General features: G+C 39.5%; 1 protein-coding gene across 1 annotated transcript in view; it reads right to left on the bottom strand.

Annotated features, from left to right (window-relative positions):
* Atp2b1 (ATPase, Ca++ transporting, plasma membrane 1) overlaps nucleotides 1-15,253 on the bottom strand; it is a 100,271-nt gene extending 85,018 nt beyond the window's left edge. The window contains exon 1 of the mRNA XM_013018873.1: nucleotides 15,017-15,253. The gene's annotated coding sequence lies outside the window, so the exon portion shown is untranslated. The remainder of the gene's footprint in view (nucleotides 1-15,016) is intronic.
* Between the last annotated feature and the right edge of the window lie 496 nt (nucleotides 15,254-15,749).

Here is a 15,749-nt window from a genome sequence, read left to right on the forward strand (position 1 = left end):
CACTATTATATTTCTGCTTCCTTCATTCTTTCCCATTCCAGATAACAATTAGTCTACTAAATAAATGGCACCCCTACCACCACCACCAAGACAAGAAGGCTGGTTTTCACTGACTTCAAAATTAGATTAGTGCTATGTTACATCCTAATTTGTTACATTTCATCTTTTTATACCTGTATCTTTTTATAATAAACTAAGAAACATTAATTAGGCAAAGAACCCCACCTGTTCTCAGTTTTACCATATGTTAAATTTACAATCAATTACATAATCTGTCCTACTCTATCTCCCTACTACATCCTACTTCTTCTGCAGCTGTCATCTTAATTGGTTGGACACATGGCTCAGGTGGTAGGATATCAGCCAATGAGTGAAAGCATCAGATACTAAGTTGGACTCTTGGGCTTGAACAATAACAAAAGTCCCAACCACAGTAGAATATGCAATTTTCAATGATAAGCTCAAATTCTTTGTGCATCTGCAGCTCTAAGATAAACTATAATCTCTCAAGGCTCCCTAAAATCAATAAAAATGTCTTTTGACTTTTTCAGGCACCTGCTTTGTGGGCTAGGAGATATCCATGGAGGATCATATCCAAAAAAATCTCCTCAAAGGAGTTTTCCCTCCTTCAGGACAAAAACCTACATAGCACCCTTGCTTGGGGAAGCATTCACTTTGAATTCACTATAAATATACATCAGGTAGGGGGAAAGAGTAGGAACAAATCCAACATTATATAACTCAGAACTGATAGCCTAATTTGATAACTTAGTTGTGCATGGAAATATAAGCAATGCCACTTATAAAACCATGTATCAATAACTAAAATAGGATAAGGAGCAGTTAAAACACTAAGACTAGAAAAAGATTCCACAATGCTTTTTTATTTTCAAAAGAATAGATAGAAACAACATATCCCCTTTCCATTACACAAAGAGATCAAAGACCAGGAAGGGAACATATGCATACACTTTAGTTCCTGGGAGCACACTGAATATAATGAATCACCTTGCAAAAAAGGAAAATGAGAAGGATCACTGGACTGGCACACTTAAAACTGTAACAGTGTATCTTCTTAGCAGGTTACAGTCATTACTGTCCAGCAAAGTGAGCATGCACTTTAAAAAATATATACTGACTCAGAATCTTATGGTTGCTAACTAAAAATCTGATTTTAAATATTAGCTGAGTGCTGGTGGTTCATATCTGTAATTCTAGTTACTCAGTAGGCTGAGATCTGGGGATCTCAGTTTGCAGCCAGCCCAGACAAGAAAGTCTGTGAGACTCAATACTCCAATTAATCACCAAAACACCAAAAGTAGAGCTGTGGCTCAAGAGGCAGAATGCTAGCATGAGCAAAAACACTCAGGGACAAAACAAGGGCCCTGAGTTCAAGCTCCAGGATGAGCACCAAAAAAAAAAAAAAAAAGCCAACAATACTATATATTTTGTGTGTGCATGTACATGTGCACCAGTTCTGGGGTTTGAACTCAGTGTCTGAGTACGATCTCCGTGCTTTCCCCCAACTTAAGGCTAGTGCTCTGCCACTTGAACCACAGATCCACTTCCAACTTCTAGGTGAGCAATTGGAGATACGGTTTTGAACTTCAAGCCTCCTATCTCAGCCTCCCAAGTAGCGAGGATTACAAAGGTATGAGCCACAATGCCCAACAAACTTTTGTAATTTTTCCTCTATTAAAAAAGGTAGAAGTGGCGCTGTAGCTCAAGCAGTAGAGCACTCGCCTTGAGCTAAAGGATAGTGCCCAAGCCCAGAGTTCAAACCCCACGACCGACCAAAAAATAAATAAATAAATAATAATTTTTTTTAAAAAAAAGGTAGATACAGAGAGCCAGTAACTTAGGAGGCTGAGATCAGGAAGATTACAATTTGAAGCAAGCCTAGACAGTGAAGTCTATAAAACTTTCAATCTAAACCAACCAACAAAATTGCATAACTGCAGGAGTGGCTCAAATAGGAGAGCACCAGCCAAGCAAGCAAGCCAGAAAGCAAGTAAAACAAGTGCAAGTCCATGATCTCAAACCCCAATTGGTGTAGCACATGCAATGGCACATATACATACATGCATTATTCTCTTACAAAGGATTTTAAAAGAACTGCTTGTCAATTCACTGGCATTTTAAATAGTAATTTTATCTGTAAGGTCTTCTTAGTATTTTACTCTATCTCTTTACCAAAGGGGTGGTGGAATTTTTGTTTCAGAAAGAAAGATTCATATACCATAGCTTAACAAAATACTCTCATTTTTGTGTCATTCAACTGACATAATCATTTGGCTCAAAGTTGAAAGAAGCAGTATTTGTTGATAAATTCTGAGCCCAATCACATTACCATTTCAAAAAAGAAAGAAAACAAACATTTTGTAGGAATCCAATAACTATGTAAGCTCAAGACTAGACACAAGATGCTTGCTTATTCAAGTGTCATTATGTACCCACAGGTAAACCTGACTTAGTAGCCAGGCCAGGAATCCCATCTACTCAGGAGATGGAGATGGGAGCATTATGATCTGAGGCAAGCCCAAACAAAAAGTTAGCAAGATCAATATTTCAACCAATAAGCTGAGTATGGTGCTTCGTACCTGTGATCCCAACTGTGTGTGGGGGTGGGGGGGGTGGGGGAGGCTATAGTAAGAGAAGTCAGAGTCCAGTAAAATATCTGAAAAATAAAGTAAAAAAGGAGCTGGAGACATGATTAAAGTGGTAGAGCTCTAGGGCTAGCAAGCTTATTTCAAATCTGGAGTATTTCAAACCCCAATACTGTACAAACAAATAAACATCAAATAGGACACTGTGCCAAGGCCACAGTGATTGATTTCTAGTCCTTGCTCTCAAGCTAAATATCCCACACAAATGCCAAACATATAACTAATTTTTAAAAAGTGCTATGGGAATTTAAGTAGAGCAAAGACCTAAAAATGAGCAGGACACACTGCATATATAGCAAGAATGGACAATGGAAGAAATTTTAATGAAAGGGTCACAACCCACCTAAATTCAAATTACAAAGGAAATAACATAAATGGAGATAAACATCTACAAAGAAAGGTGCACTGGACAATTAAGAGAGGAAAATGTCAAAGTTAAAACATTCGGTAACAAGAATAATGTAGGGTAGAATATTACACTAATGAGAATAATATGAGTGAAAATGATACAAATTTAAACGTCAGCTATTTACTAAGTATATGAAAAGCTAGCTATTTCTCAGATTTAGGATTAGGAGTGATTCTATTTCACTTTTCAACACACTATATTTTCCAAACATTTTACAATCAGTGACACACTTTTGTTTTCCTTATCTTTTGGCGGCACTGGGGTTTGAGCTCAGGCCTTGAACTTGGTAGGCAGTAGCTACTCTACAATTTGAACCATTTTTCTATCCTCCTTTTAATTCTTTTCAGATAGTATTTCATTTTTTGCCCAAGGCAGACCTAAGTGCAATCCTCCCAACTATGGCACACTGTGTGAGATGACAGACATGTTCTATCATGTTTCATTTATATTAGTGAGATGAGATCTCACCTTTCACTAAGGCAGGCCTCCAACAGCAATTCCCCCCAAATAGGTGAATTTGAGTTATCACATTTGGCCTGTTCATAAACTTTTTTTTTTGGGGGGGGGGTCCGGTCGTGGGGCCTGAACTCTGGGCCTGGGCGCTGTCCCTCAGCTCTTCAGCTCAAGGCTAGCGCTCTACCACTTGAGCCACAGCGCCACATCCAGCTTTTTTCTTTTTGCTTATGTGGTGCTGAGGAATCGAACCCAGGGCCTTGAGTATGCAAGGCAAGTGCTCTACCATTGAGCCACCTTCCCAGCCCTGTTCATAAACTTTTAATAGGTACAAAGTCATTGTATTGTACGATATTCTTTTAAAACAATAACCTTTATGTCTTTTTTTGGGAAAGCTCACAAATTCCTTTGAACTCATATAAACATGTTTAATATTTTTAGAAAACAGATCCATAGTTGTTCATCTTTTATTCAGTCATTTTAAATTCCCTTTACATAGTAAACTAAAATGCTTTAGAGCTGGTTGATTTTTCTATTAGGTGCCATGAAAAATAGACCAGCTCCATATGCTATTAAGAACTAGGTTGAAAACTGGGGGCTACTGGCTCCACCTGTAATCATAGCTAATCAGGAAACTGAGATCCAGAGGATCACAATTAAATTTGCAAGTCCAAGAGACTCCATTTCCAAAATAACCAGCAAAACACATGACTCATCCAGAAAAGAAAGCAAGCCTAGTGAGACCTCGAGTGCAAATCCCAGGTTTTTTTTTTTTAAGTAACAAAATATGACAACCAAATAAATGTTCATTATAATAAAGGAAGAAAGACTTTTAACTTGCAAAACTAGGAATGGACTTTAGGGAGAAATCAAGAAAAGAAAGAAGACCTTAAGTTGCTTGTAGACTCTCTGCTAAAGAAACACTTAATCATTAATAAAAATAGAATCTTTTACCCAATGTTATATAAAGGTATTCATCTGAACTACAAAAGACTACAGACACAGAAATTAAAAACAAATTTAAACATATTCCTCACTTTTAGTTTTAACCAGCTCTTACATACTTGGTTTACAAAAACAAAAACAAAAAAAGGTTCCACAAGCTATTTTTTAAAATAAATATTAGCAGCCCTGTTGGTCCCCAGTACCATGTTCCACTCAGAGGCAACAGTGCTTTCTGTAACTGTTCATTCTAGTATTTATTACAGTTTGGATCTGAAATGTCCCCTAAAGACTCATATGCTAAATGACTGGTCAAAAGCCTGTCATACTCGGGGATGTGGTAGAGCCTTTAGGAAGCAGAGTCTTGTGAACAGAAGTTTAGGTCATTGAGGAGATTCTCTTGAAGAGGATACTTTGAACCTCCCACTCCTTTGCTTTCTAGCTGCCTTGAAAACTCCTCTGCCACATGCTTTTGCCATGGTGCTCAGACCCAAAGCAATGGGGCCAAGCAACCAAGGATTAAACCCTCTGAAATCATGAGCCAAAACAGACCTTTTCTTCTTTAAGTTGATTTATTTTAGGTCCTTCGTCATAGTATTGGAAAGCTGATCAACACAGTGCCAAACTCCATCTTTATAAATAATGTTTGGAACACTCCTGCTTACCTTTTCAGTTTTAGGTTTTACATGTCTTTTATCACAACCTTTCCTCCAACTCCCAGACAAATACAAATGCTTCCCCAAGTATTCTCGTAATCTAAATACAACTAAATATAGTAAGACTCACTGAAATGTCTACAAACTTAATAGGTAAACAAATTGCAACATAGTTATAAAATGAAATCCTTATTAGCAATAACAAACTATTAATAAATGCAACATGGATGAATCGCAAAATTATTAGGCTAAGTGAAAGCCAGATTGCAAGGAGCACATACGGTACGATTCCATGTACACACAATTCTAGAAAACTCAAATTAACTTATAGTGACAGAGAGCAGATGAATGGTTGAGGAAAAGAGGAGGTAGGAAAAGGGTTATGAGAGTCCCAAGGAAAATTTTATAGGAGATAACTATGCTCATTAACTTGGCTGTGGGCAGTGATTTCTCTGGAATACTCATACATCAAAACTCAAGATTTTCACTTTAAATACATGATATTTACTGATATTAATCACACAATAATGCCCTAATCAAACAACAACAACAACAACAACCCACAAAAAAACCAACAGTTAAGTCACAAGACAAAAGAACAGGACACCAATAAGATGAATAGAAATTCTGGATCCAAAATGTAGCTTTCTATAAATTTTACTGTAGGGGGATCTAAGGAGAACATTTTCTTTGTTCATATTCATACACATAAATGTGTCAATCTATGGGTCTTTTCCTTTGAGTTGATCAGAGCACTGAAAAGACATTTCTATTTTGGCTAGCACTTAACACCCGAGTGAAAGAAGGCTGGAATCTGTAAGGGCTCACTCAGGTTTCAGAATGGTGCCTTAGTTTTCCTTCTCCAGTATGCTTATCCTCTTCTAGAAAACAAATTCTAGCCTTCTGAAAGGATAGAAAATAAGCATCACAGATTTAAAGTTAGTTTCCTAGTTTTAGCCCCACTGCTACCTCTTTATCAAAGGTACCTCATACTACCAACCCCAAAGCCCTTGGGGAATTTGGCAATGTAAACTGAGCAGCTACTGGGCTTTTCTATTACAGCCTTAGAATTCAGCTGTATTGTATTGAGCCTATTGTCCTAGTTCCTTCCAGAAATTTGATGTTTCTGTTTTTCCTTATGGATTTATGGTTTTAGTTGTTTTTGTGTGTGTGTTTTTTTTCAAAGAATTCCTTTACTCTCATTCAATACTTTTTCAACTGGAAAGCTTAAATAATCTACCTTTTCAATAAAGATTTTTATCTTCACGAATGCAACAACTTATCACAAATGAAAAAAATGGTAAGATAGTCCAAAATGATAAGGTAGTTAGAAAAAGGAAAATCAGAATTGAGAAATGACAGGTTGAAAGGGATTGGAGGAGGAATGTCTGCTATAACTATAAAGATGTTTTTGAAAGAAAATTAATTAAAAAACCCTCTGATATCTTACTTGGAACATTTTTTAGGGAAGCTAACAAAATCAAATCATTTATTTACTAGCATTTTCACCGGCAAAGATAAAACACAAATCTAAATCTGGAGAGTAAGATAGTATTTTGAAAAGCCAAAACTAAAAGTTTTAAGTCTAAGTCACACAAAGGAATATCACAAAGATACTCTGGATGAGAAAAAGGCACTTATTGAGAGAATATTAGAATATTAGAAATGACAGAGAAATCAGAAAGGTTTCTGCATTTAACATAAATAAAAATTATGGTGTTTAAATACAAAGGCAGGTTAATTTAAACTTCACACTAAATCCACTGTTGGTATGCATAGGAGAACTAATGGATCACTGTTTTCCAGATAACTGACACAGTATGATGTTCCTTGTTTCTCCACTTTGCCATCATCTCTTTCCCATTTCACTGACTAGCCTTCCTTGTTTTCAGGCTTATGTGCACTGGTACCCTTTAATTCAGTAGTTTTACATCCAGGTATTAGTTGTCAGAGTATACAAAGGACCTGAGTATCATAAGTTACTTTCTGAACAAACAATAGAGAAGCATCACTTAACTAAGGGGACAGATTATACATCTGTCATACAGTGTGCAGTCAATAATTGTTTAGTATGCAGTAGTTACTAACTCCAGAAAACATTTCCTTTATGTTCTATATGAATAGCACTCCCCTAGAGAGTGTGCAAAACAGTGATCACTTTTGTATCAATCACTGTAAGTTAATACTACAAAGGGGGTACATTGTGATATTTAGGCATATGCACATAATGTACTTTGACCAAATTCACTCCATCTATATTACTTTTTTGGGGGTGGTACTAGAGTTCAAACTCAGGGCCTTGTACTTGCTAGCCTTGCTCAACATAGCTAGCTAGCTAAGCCACATCCCCAGCTGTTTTCACTGGTTTTTTTTTTTTTTTGTCGGTCGTGGGGCATCAACTCTGGGCCTGTCCCTCAGCTCTTCAGCTCAGGCGAGCACTCTACTGTTTGAGCCACAGCACCACTTCTGGTTTTCTAGTGATTTATTGGAGATAAGAGTCTCACAGACTTTTCTGCCCCAGCTAGCTTTCAACCATGATCCTCAGATCTCAGCCTCCAGAGTAGCTAGGATTACAGGCATGAGCCACCAGCGCCAGGCTGTTCTTTATAGGATAGAGTCTTTCTTACTTGCTGCCCAGGTATAGTGATCCACCTACTTTGGGCCTCCTGTTGTAGCTGGAATCATAGGCTCTTATCACCACACCTCCTTTAGGTGGAGATAGAATCTAGAGAACTTTTCTGCCCTGCTAGTCTCTAACCCCCATCCTCCCATTCTCATTTTGCAAGCAATTAGGATTATAAGCATGAGCCATCAATGCCCAGCTATAGTACTCTTTCTTAAGCTCTTTTCCTATTACCTGTTTTTAGACAGCTTTTACTGGGCTTTATTATGCTTTTTTTCATACTTAACCTGCTTTTACCAAGGTGGTAAGACAGTTCATTAAAATTGATAGGTGAGATGCTCCAATAAAAAGATAGCTGTTGCACTAGGGAGACAAACCAGTAAAAGATTGTTGTTGCACTAGGGAGACAAAATACTAAACACATCTGGGTAAATTCAATCCAGTTTCATATTAAAGCACTGGCAAAGTCCCAAATGGGAAAACTGCACAAGCTACACATTCTAGATTGTAGTTTCACTAGTTTCTCCCAGAAATATTTAATAGTTTTTAAAACAATACGTGAAAATAAACTTCAGAAAATTGAGCTATTTTTACCTATGGCCTTCACAGTCAAATTGCATCTTGATAGAGAAAAATAAGGCCGGGCTGAAAGTTTTAGTGAAGAAATTACAACAGGTAAGTTATTTTAAAACATTACAAAAATTCTGGCACAAATATGGAAGTAGATTAAAGTAGCAGATCTAGGAATTTAAAGAGAAGAAGGTTTTTGATTTTTTGTTTTTATTTTGTCGGTTGTAGGGCTTGGACTGTAGGCCTGGGCACTGTCCCTGAGTTCTTCAGCTCAAGGCTAGTGCTCTACACCACTTGAGCCACAGTGTCACTTCCGGTTTCCTGGTGGTTTATTGGAGATAAGAGTCTCATGGACTTTCCTGCCTAGGCTGGCTTTGAACCATGATCCTCAGATCTCAGCCTCTTGGCTAGGATTACAAGCATGAACCATCAGTGCAGGGCTTTTTTTTTTTTTAAATGTTCTGTTCCTGGAGAACTCCCTGAGTAAATAAAATGAAGAGAACCATACTGCAAATAAAATTATATGGAAAGCATCTTTTTAAGTTAGTCAAATCCTTTTTAAGATCTACTGTTCAGAAAATGTAAAGTTTATACCTTATGTATAAGGCAATTTATCAAGGCTTGTACAGAACTGCCATGTTTTACAGTTAGGTAGTGTAATCTCAGATTTCACAAAGCACGCAGGCATTGGTCCATTTTCCCCCTGGGTCAAGCGGTGTCGTAGGTTTTAGGAAAGCATTTTGTCAGAAGTTATTAGTAAGTACAGTACATGAGTCCTAAATAATGTTCACTAGAGAGGTAACTAAAAACACTATAAACTATTTAGAATAGTTGACACTACCATAAGGAATTTTTTTTTTGGGGGGGGTCCGGTGTCCGGTCGTGGGGCCTGAACTCTGGGCCTGGGCGCTGTCCCTCAGCTCTTCAGCTCAAGGCTAGAGCTCTACCACTTCTAGCTTTTTTCTTTTTGCTTATGTGGTACTGAGGAATCGAACCCAGGGCCTCATGCATGCAAAGCAAGCACTCTACCACTGAGCCACCTTTCCAGCCCCTCCTAAAGAAATTTTAATAGAAAATAACTTCTATAAAAATATCCCTATAAGGATATAGGGAAAAGCTTGTCCATAGTATCTAAATCTCTCTGCCAAACATACTAATTTAGATTTCCACAATCACTCATGTATTATAAACCAGGATTCCTTAAGATGTAAGCAAGAAGCCTAGGTTTTTAAACGAAAACAGGTTCAGTGCAGGCTTGAGATGGATATGAGTTGAACCTAACTTCATTTTGAAATATATTTTAAGTGGATATATATATAGATGAATATATTGCTATACATGAAACATAACAGCAATTGAAGACTGGTTTTAAACAGGAAAATTATTAAAAGTAATCCATATGGAGTATATATTAAGATAGTTCCAAAAGTCAGATCAAGTGGACCTTACAGTGGATTACTGAACTATACAAACTTATTTAACACAGAAGTAACTTTGCTTTCAATGCACGGAATGGTAAATTTTCAATTAGTATGATATCGTTAATATTTTTTTAAGATCATTCAACATTAACCTGCCATTTTTGAAGCAGCTGCTTCCTAAATGAAATGAAAAAGGATAACTATATATGCTGCAATTTATGTCCATTCAGTTAGAAGGACTTTTCTTCTAAAAATAAAAACTAGCCTAAAGCCTAAATATATAGTAGTTATGACACACGTGCATTATTTTTATGAAAACCAAGTGTACATGCTGTGGAGGCTGGAGACATTAGGAGATGGAAATAAAAAGAATATTCTGTAAGTTTACAGTACTTTTTAGTAACAAATAGAACTCCTGAAATAAGAATATGTAACAAAATTATTTTTATGTTTTTTACTTGTCCCTAATCCACCCTCCAAATCTGCTACAACTGTCAAAACTACTTAAAAGCATAAACTTTGAACTATATTCAAAATAAAGCAATTATGTCTTCTTGATTTGTAAAGGCATCTCTACTACATTAATTTTAACTTACTTATAAATTCAACATTGGTCTTTTTCAAAATGCAGCCTACTGAGTCCCACCCCAAATCTGCTGAATCAGAATTGCAGGGACAAAACCAAGGAATGTGCTTGTTCAATTCCACGCCCACCCTCAGGTATTCTTATGTGCACTGGTGCTGGAAAATCTCTGTTCTTGTGAAATTAGTAACAAAGTTTTCGATTTCAGCAATCAAAATACCCACATTTGGGACCATTTAAACTGTTAAATTTCATTCTCTAACAGACTAATATCAAAGAGATTTAAAGTAATAATCAGGGCAGAAAAACAAGCACACTGAAACATTAAACAGAAATTAAAAGAAAAAACTTCCAGCATATGTATTTTTAACTTAGTAATATCAATGTCTAATAGATCTTTTAAAACTCCATATTATTAAGAATACAGTTTTTAAATTTGCTCAGGTTCATTTACTCAGTTGTTCAGTAAGATGAACTGTTTACATTACAGCAAACGTAAGCAATGAATAAGTGAAAGAGCTAAAGCTATATTTTACTATTAAATTTACTCTGATCAGAAGCTTATCTTTCATAAACTTATACAACTGTCACAAATTTGCATAAACATGTATAATAGGAAGAGAAAAAAGATAAAAACAAATAACCAATAAACTGTCTTGTTATTTCTCTCCTGTGATTTATTGTGATAATCAAGAGATAGTATGTAAATTTAATTTTTAAAAAAATCTGTATAAATCACTATTATAAAGCATTACTATTAACATAGCAAAACTTGGAAGACACTACCTTTAGGTACCTGCTTTAAAACACACTCAGAAGAAAAGTTAAAATATATGTTGCATAAACAATGATGAATGTAAAAAAACTTGTATTTCAAATTCAGTTAAACACTGTATACTACTGGGTATATTCTCTAAATTACAAACATAAAAATGTAAGGATTCAAGTCAGTTACTTGTCCCATCTACCCATTTATAACAGATCTATTTCCAGAATGAAAATCTAAGGAAATTACATTGGCCTTGATTTAAAGAAATTACATTGAGAAAATTGGTCACTAAGGTTGTCATTCTCTTACATGTTTGAAAACTGCTATGAAAATTTTTTATAAAGACAAGCATATGTGATGTGTTTAGATAATATTTCTAAAATCTAAAGAAACTTTGTTTGAAAGTTATGCCCATAACTATTATGGATCATTTTCTTTGTAATGTTACCTCAGAATCTGTGAATTCCCAAATAAGCTATTAGTACTTTTTCTAAGATACCTGCTAGATTTCTTCCAACCGATCAAGTACTTTATAAAAACACAATATTTTAAGTCTTAGGTTTCTGTTTCCTGATATATAGTTTCTAAATTGTTGTTTCTCATCCATTACAAAATTTCAGAATTAATAAGTGGGAAAATCAGTTTATTGTGTATGTTTGAGATGTAAGGGGAAAATGACACTCTTTTTTAGCTTAATATTACAAAAAGTTTTAAGTGACAATTCCTTTTAAAACTTAATTCCTAGGATAAGAAATCTCATCGAAAATGAGGTTAACGTTTGTCAATAAAAGGCAGGAAAGTTAACTCTCAAATAAAAGATTCTACTCAAAGTATATAGAATAATATATAATTACTCTGCATGAGTCAATGTAATAGCTTAGATAGCTAACATCCTTTAACCTAGGGTCATATTCCACAACTTGAAAGAGGCCATGAAGCACTAAAAGCATAAACCATTTTCCATCTTAAGCAGATTTTTTTTTTGCTTAATCTTAGTTTAATAAAAAGTTAATTACTAGACATGACAGCTAATGCTTTGCAGTGGTTTGAAGAAATCACAAATGTTGAATTAAAACAAATGCAGATAAGATAAAAATACAGTAATATATTGTAGTTTGTAAGTAAAACTGTATTTAGGAAAACCCACATGTTAATTTATTCATCACTTGTAAGCTTCACTCTTTTTGTCTCATGCTCTATGTACAGTTGTCAAAAAGTACCTTGTGCCCAGAGATGGTGTACCTTAAATTTGGAGGAAGGAGAGGGGAAGAAGAAAGGAGGGAAATCTTGCCAGTTCAGCTGTCATTGCATCATTTATTTTCGAAGCATGAAAAACTCCATTATTTTTAAGAGATGTATCTGAGAGGAGCCAAACACAGAAACCACTTTTCCCAACATGGTCTTCATTAAACATTGAATATAAGTACTCTTGCTGAAAGTGCTCATTTGTGTTATTTTTAAAAAAGCTATTGTAAGCCCTTAATAAAACCATAAAAGGCAAAGAGATGGAAGATGGGTAACAAAAAATAATTATTATATCTATCCAAGCAAGGTTAACAATTCTAATTTTGACTGTTTTAGAATCTGTTAATAGTTCAGTAGGTTAAAAAAAATTGTAAACCATTACCGTGCTGGTAATATATCCCTATTATGTATAATGGCTTTTAAACATCTATGTTAAACATCTTTTATAATGAAGCAATTACTCTCTTTACTTCCTTTCCTAAGTAGATTCTAGGCTACCAGGATCCTTACTATTTAGTACAAATCTCAATCAAAACTAGTTTCTCATATTATATCAGAATACTACATAAATTCCCAAGCTTCAATATTAAAAACATCGTTTCCATCTGCAAATGCAAAAAATGCCTCTCCAAATAGAATACAGAAAAATGAAGACAATCCTTCCACATATACTTCTAAATGGGCAGGCCAATAATGACAACTGTGATAAAGCAGGCTTATTCTGAATTTTCACCATTTGAATAAAAGAAAAAAAAATCACAAAATTTTAAATTAAAGGTGGCGCTCTGTCCTTAACTCACCCGACTGTGACTCACTTTTGCAGACTATATGGTAGGAAATAACAGTTACTTTTCAAAGATCTTTGCAGTTACACCCAAGCCAAAATCAGGACAGAGATCCACACTTAATTACAGCAATTTAACTGTCTTATCCAAAGCAAGGTAGAAAGTAAAACGTCTCCCTGAAATTATAGCTAAAAAAAACACCCTATTTCATATAGTAGCCTTCAAAGGCTCCCGATAAGAAAAATATTTTTATTATCTTCAAATTTGAACTCATCAGGAGGAAAAAGAAAAGGAGGGGGGGGGAAGAGTTCCAAATCAAATGAAGTGCACAAGTACAAAAAGCAGATTCTTCTCCAATCCCTCTTAATTCCCCCAATCCGCCCCTGCCACAAACAAGGGCAGGGAGTATCCCTTGGGGAGACGGGTGGCAGAGCAATTGAAGGCCCTTCATTCACTCACATGGGCCACCATCCAAAAGGGATGTCTGATGAGAGCTTCATACAAACCAGGCCCTTACAAGTACTTCTTATTATAAAATACACCCACGCAGAGCAAGAGCCTTATTTTAAAATAAGACTGTCCTCAGGTGGGGGAGGTTAAACACAACAAAGACTTCCATGTTGAAAGGCAGACAGTCCAGGCAAGTGCATATACCTACACACGTATGAAAAAAAAATCCATATGGCTAATTGATCAGGAACAGCAATCGATACCAACAGGAGCCATTAGATTATTAATAAAGGCAGAGGGGGGAAAAAGAGACAAGTGGTGTGCATAGCAGCCAAAGGTGGTGTCAGCAGCGCTAGAACCTAGGGGAAAGGTAAAAATCAGCGTAGTACGAAGGGTCAAGCCCTGGGCAGCTTTGCAGACTCTCCTCGGCGCATCCCGAGGACCCCACGGCCCTCCCACGCGGCGTCAAACACCGCAGCAGCAAGAGCACTCCCAAAGCTTCGTGTCCCGCAGAAAACTGGTGAATGAAATGTGCACAGACACGAATCTCGAGAGTGACGGAGGCGCAGACCCAGGGGTCGCTAACTAGCTTTGTACAGGATTCTCCCGCAGGATGGAATAAAGGGAACACGAACACACACACACACACACACACACACACACACACACACACACACACACACACACCCAGAACTAGAATGTCGTCCTCCTCCGCTGACCCTTTCCGGGAGGTGGGGACGCCCGTGCTTTTTTAATTTTATCTTTCTGCTGTCCAAGTAAGTCCATAAACAAGAATCGGAAACAACCCGCGAACATCCTGGGGGGGCTCCCCGAGAGAAAACCTGGGGAGAAAGACGAGGCGTCTTTGCAACTCCCAGGGAGTCACCGTCCGGTCTGACACGCATCCATCAAACCACTCCGGCCGGGGCCGATAAGGGGCCCCCACTCCCCCGCCCGCAGCGCGTCTTGGGGGCCCAAAGCCGAGGATTAAAGGGGTGACCCTCCCGGGGCTCGGGGAGAGGGAGTATCGGGCACTGCTGCCCTCAAGGTCACCACGCGCCGGGGTGGGGGCGACTGGTGGCAGGATGGGCTGTGGCTCCGCCAAGGCGGTTCCCAAGTCACAGGAGCCCCGGGTGTAGACAACTCAGCTCCACTGAGTCCCGTCCCTCCCGGCCCGGGGCCTGGCGCTGGGGCGCACGGCAAAGACTCTTCCTTCACCTTTAGTCTCTCGGGGGGCCAGGAGACAACCTGTGCGCCCCCCCCGCCCCCCGCACTGCCCGCCCGGCCAACTTCTCCCGGATCTAACGCAAACCGCCCAGCGCCCACCTGTCAGGACCCTGGCCGCAGCGGCCGGACCCCGGCGATCCGCCCGCCCCCCTCCCTCCCCGCAGGTGACCGCCCCCGCTGCGGGCGGGCTGGAGGGCGGGCGGCGGCCACCACTCACCTCGCCCAGCTGCGGGAACCATTTTCCGAGGGGGTGGGGGGGGGAGGAGGAAAGGGAGGCAGCGAGAGGGTCGGGGTGGGGAGGCGGCGAGGGACAGAAGGAAACGGGAAGAACCAGGCTCGGTCCTCCGCGCGTCTGCAGCCGGCTCGCAGGGTTCGGGACGCACGGCGGAGGTGCGAATGCACCTCGGGGATGAGGCGGCCGCGGAGCCCAGAGGCTCGGCTTCCACCAGCCGAGGCTCCCCTACTCACGCTGCACCGCGAGGAGGCGGCGGCGCCGGGGAAGGAGGAGGAGGCGGCGCCCAAACCGGCCCCCGCCCAGAGCCCGGCAGCCGCCGAGTGGCCGCCCGCGTCCCCGCAGGACCCGCCTCCTCGGCCCCGCAGAGCCGCGCACAGGGCGAGCCGCGCTCGGTCCGGGCAGCTCCGCCGGCCTCACGCCGCCGTCCACAGCGGCAGGGGACTGGAGGGTGCAGCCCGCTCCGCCTCCCCCCCCACGACCCCAACCGCAGCGTCCGTGTGCACCCCAGCTCGGCCCACTCGGGAAGGAGACCCGGGAATAGACGGCCGAGCACGAGGGGTTGCGTGCAAGCTCCGGGGAGGAGCTCGCTTGCACCGGGTGGCCCTCGGGATTGCCCGGGTTAGGCAGAGAGGAGGAGGAGGACGCTCACCCGTTCCGGTCTGGCGCTCCAGTCTCTCCACACCCACACGCCTCCCGCTCCACGCTGGCGGCGCAG

The sequence above is a fragment of the Dipodomys ordii genome, unplaced genomic scaffold (assembly GCF_000151885.1).
Source record: "Dipodomys ordii isolate 6190 unplaced genomic scaffold, Dord_2.0 Scaffold3, whole genome shotgun sequence".
Taxonomy (NCBI): domain Eukaryota; kingdom Metazoa; phylum Chordata; class Mammalia; order Rodentia; family Heteromyidae; genus Dipodomys; species Dipodomys ordii.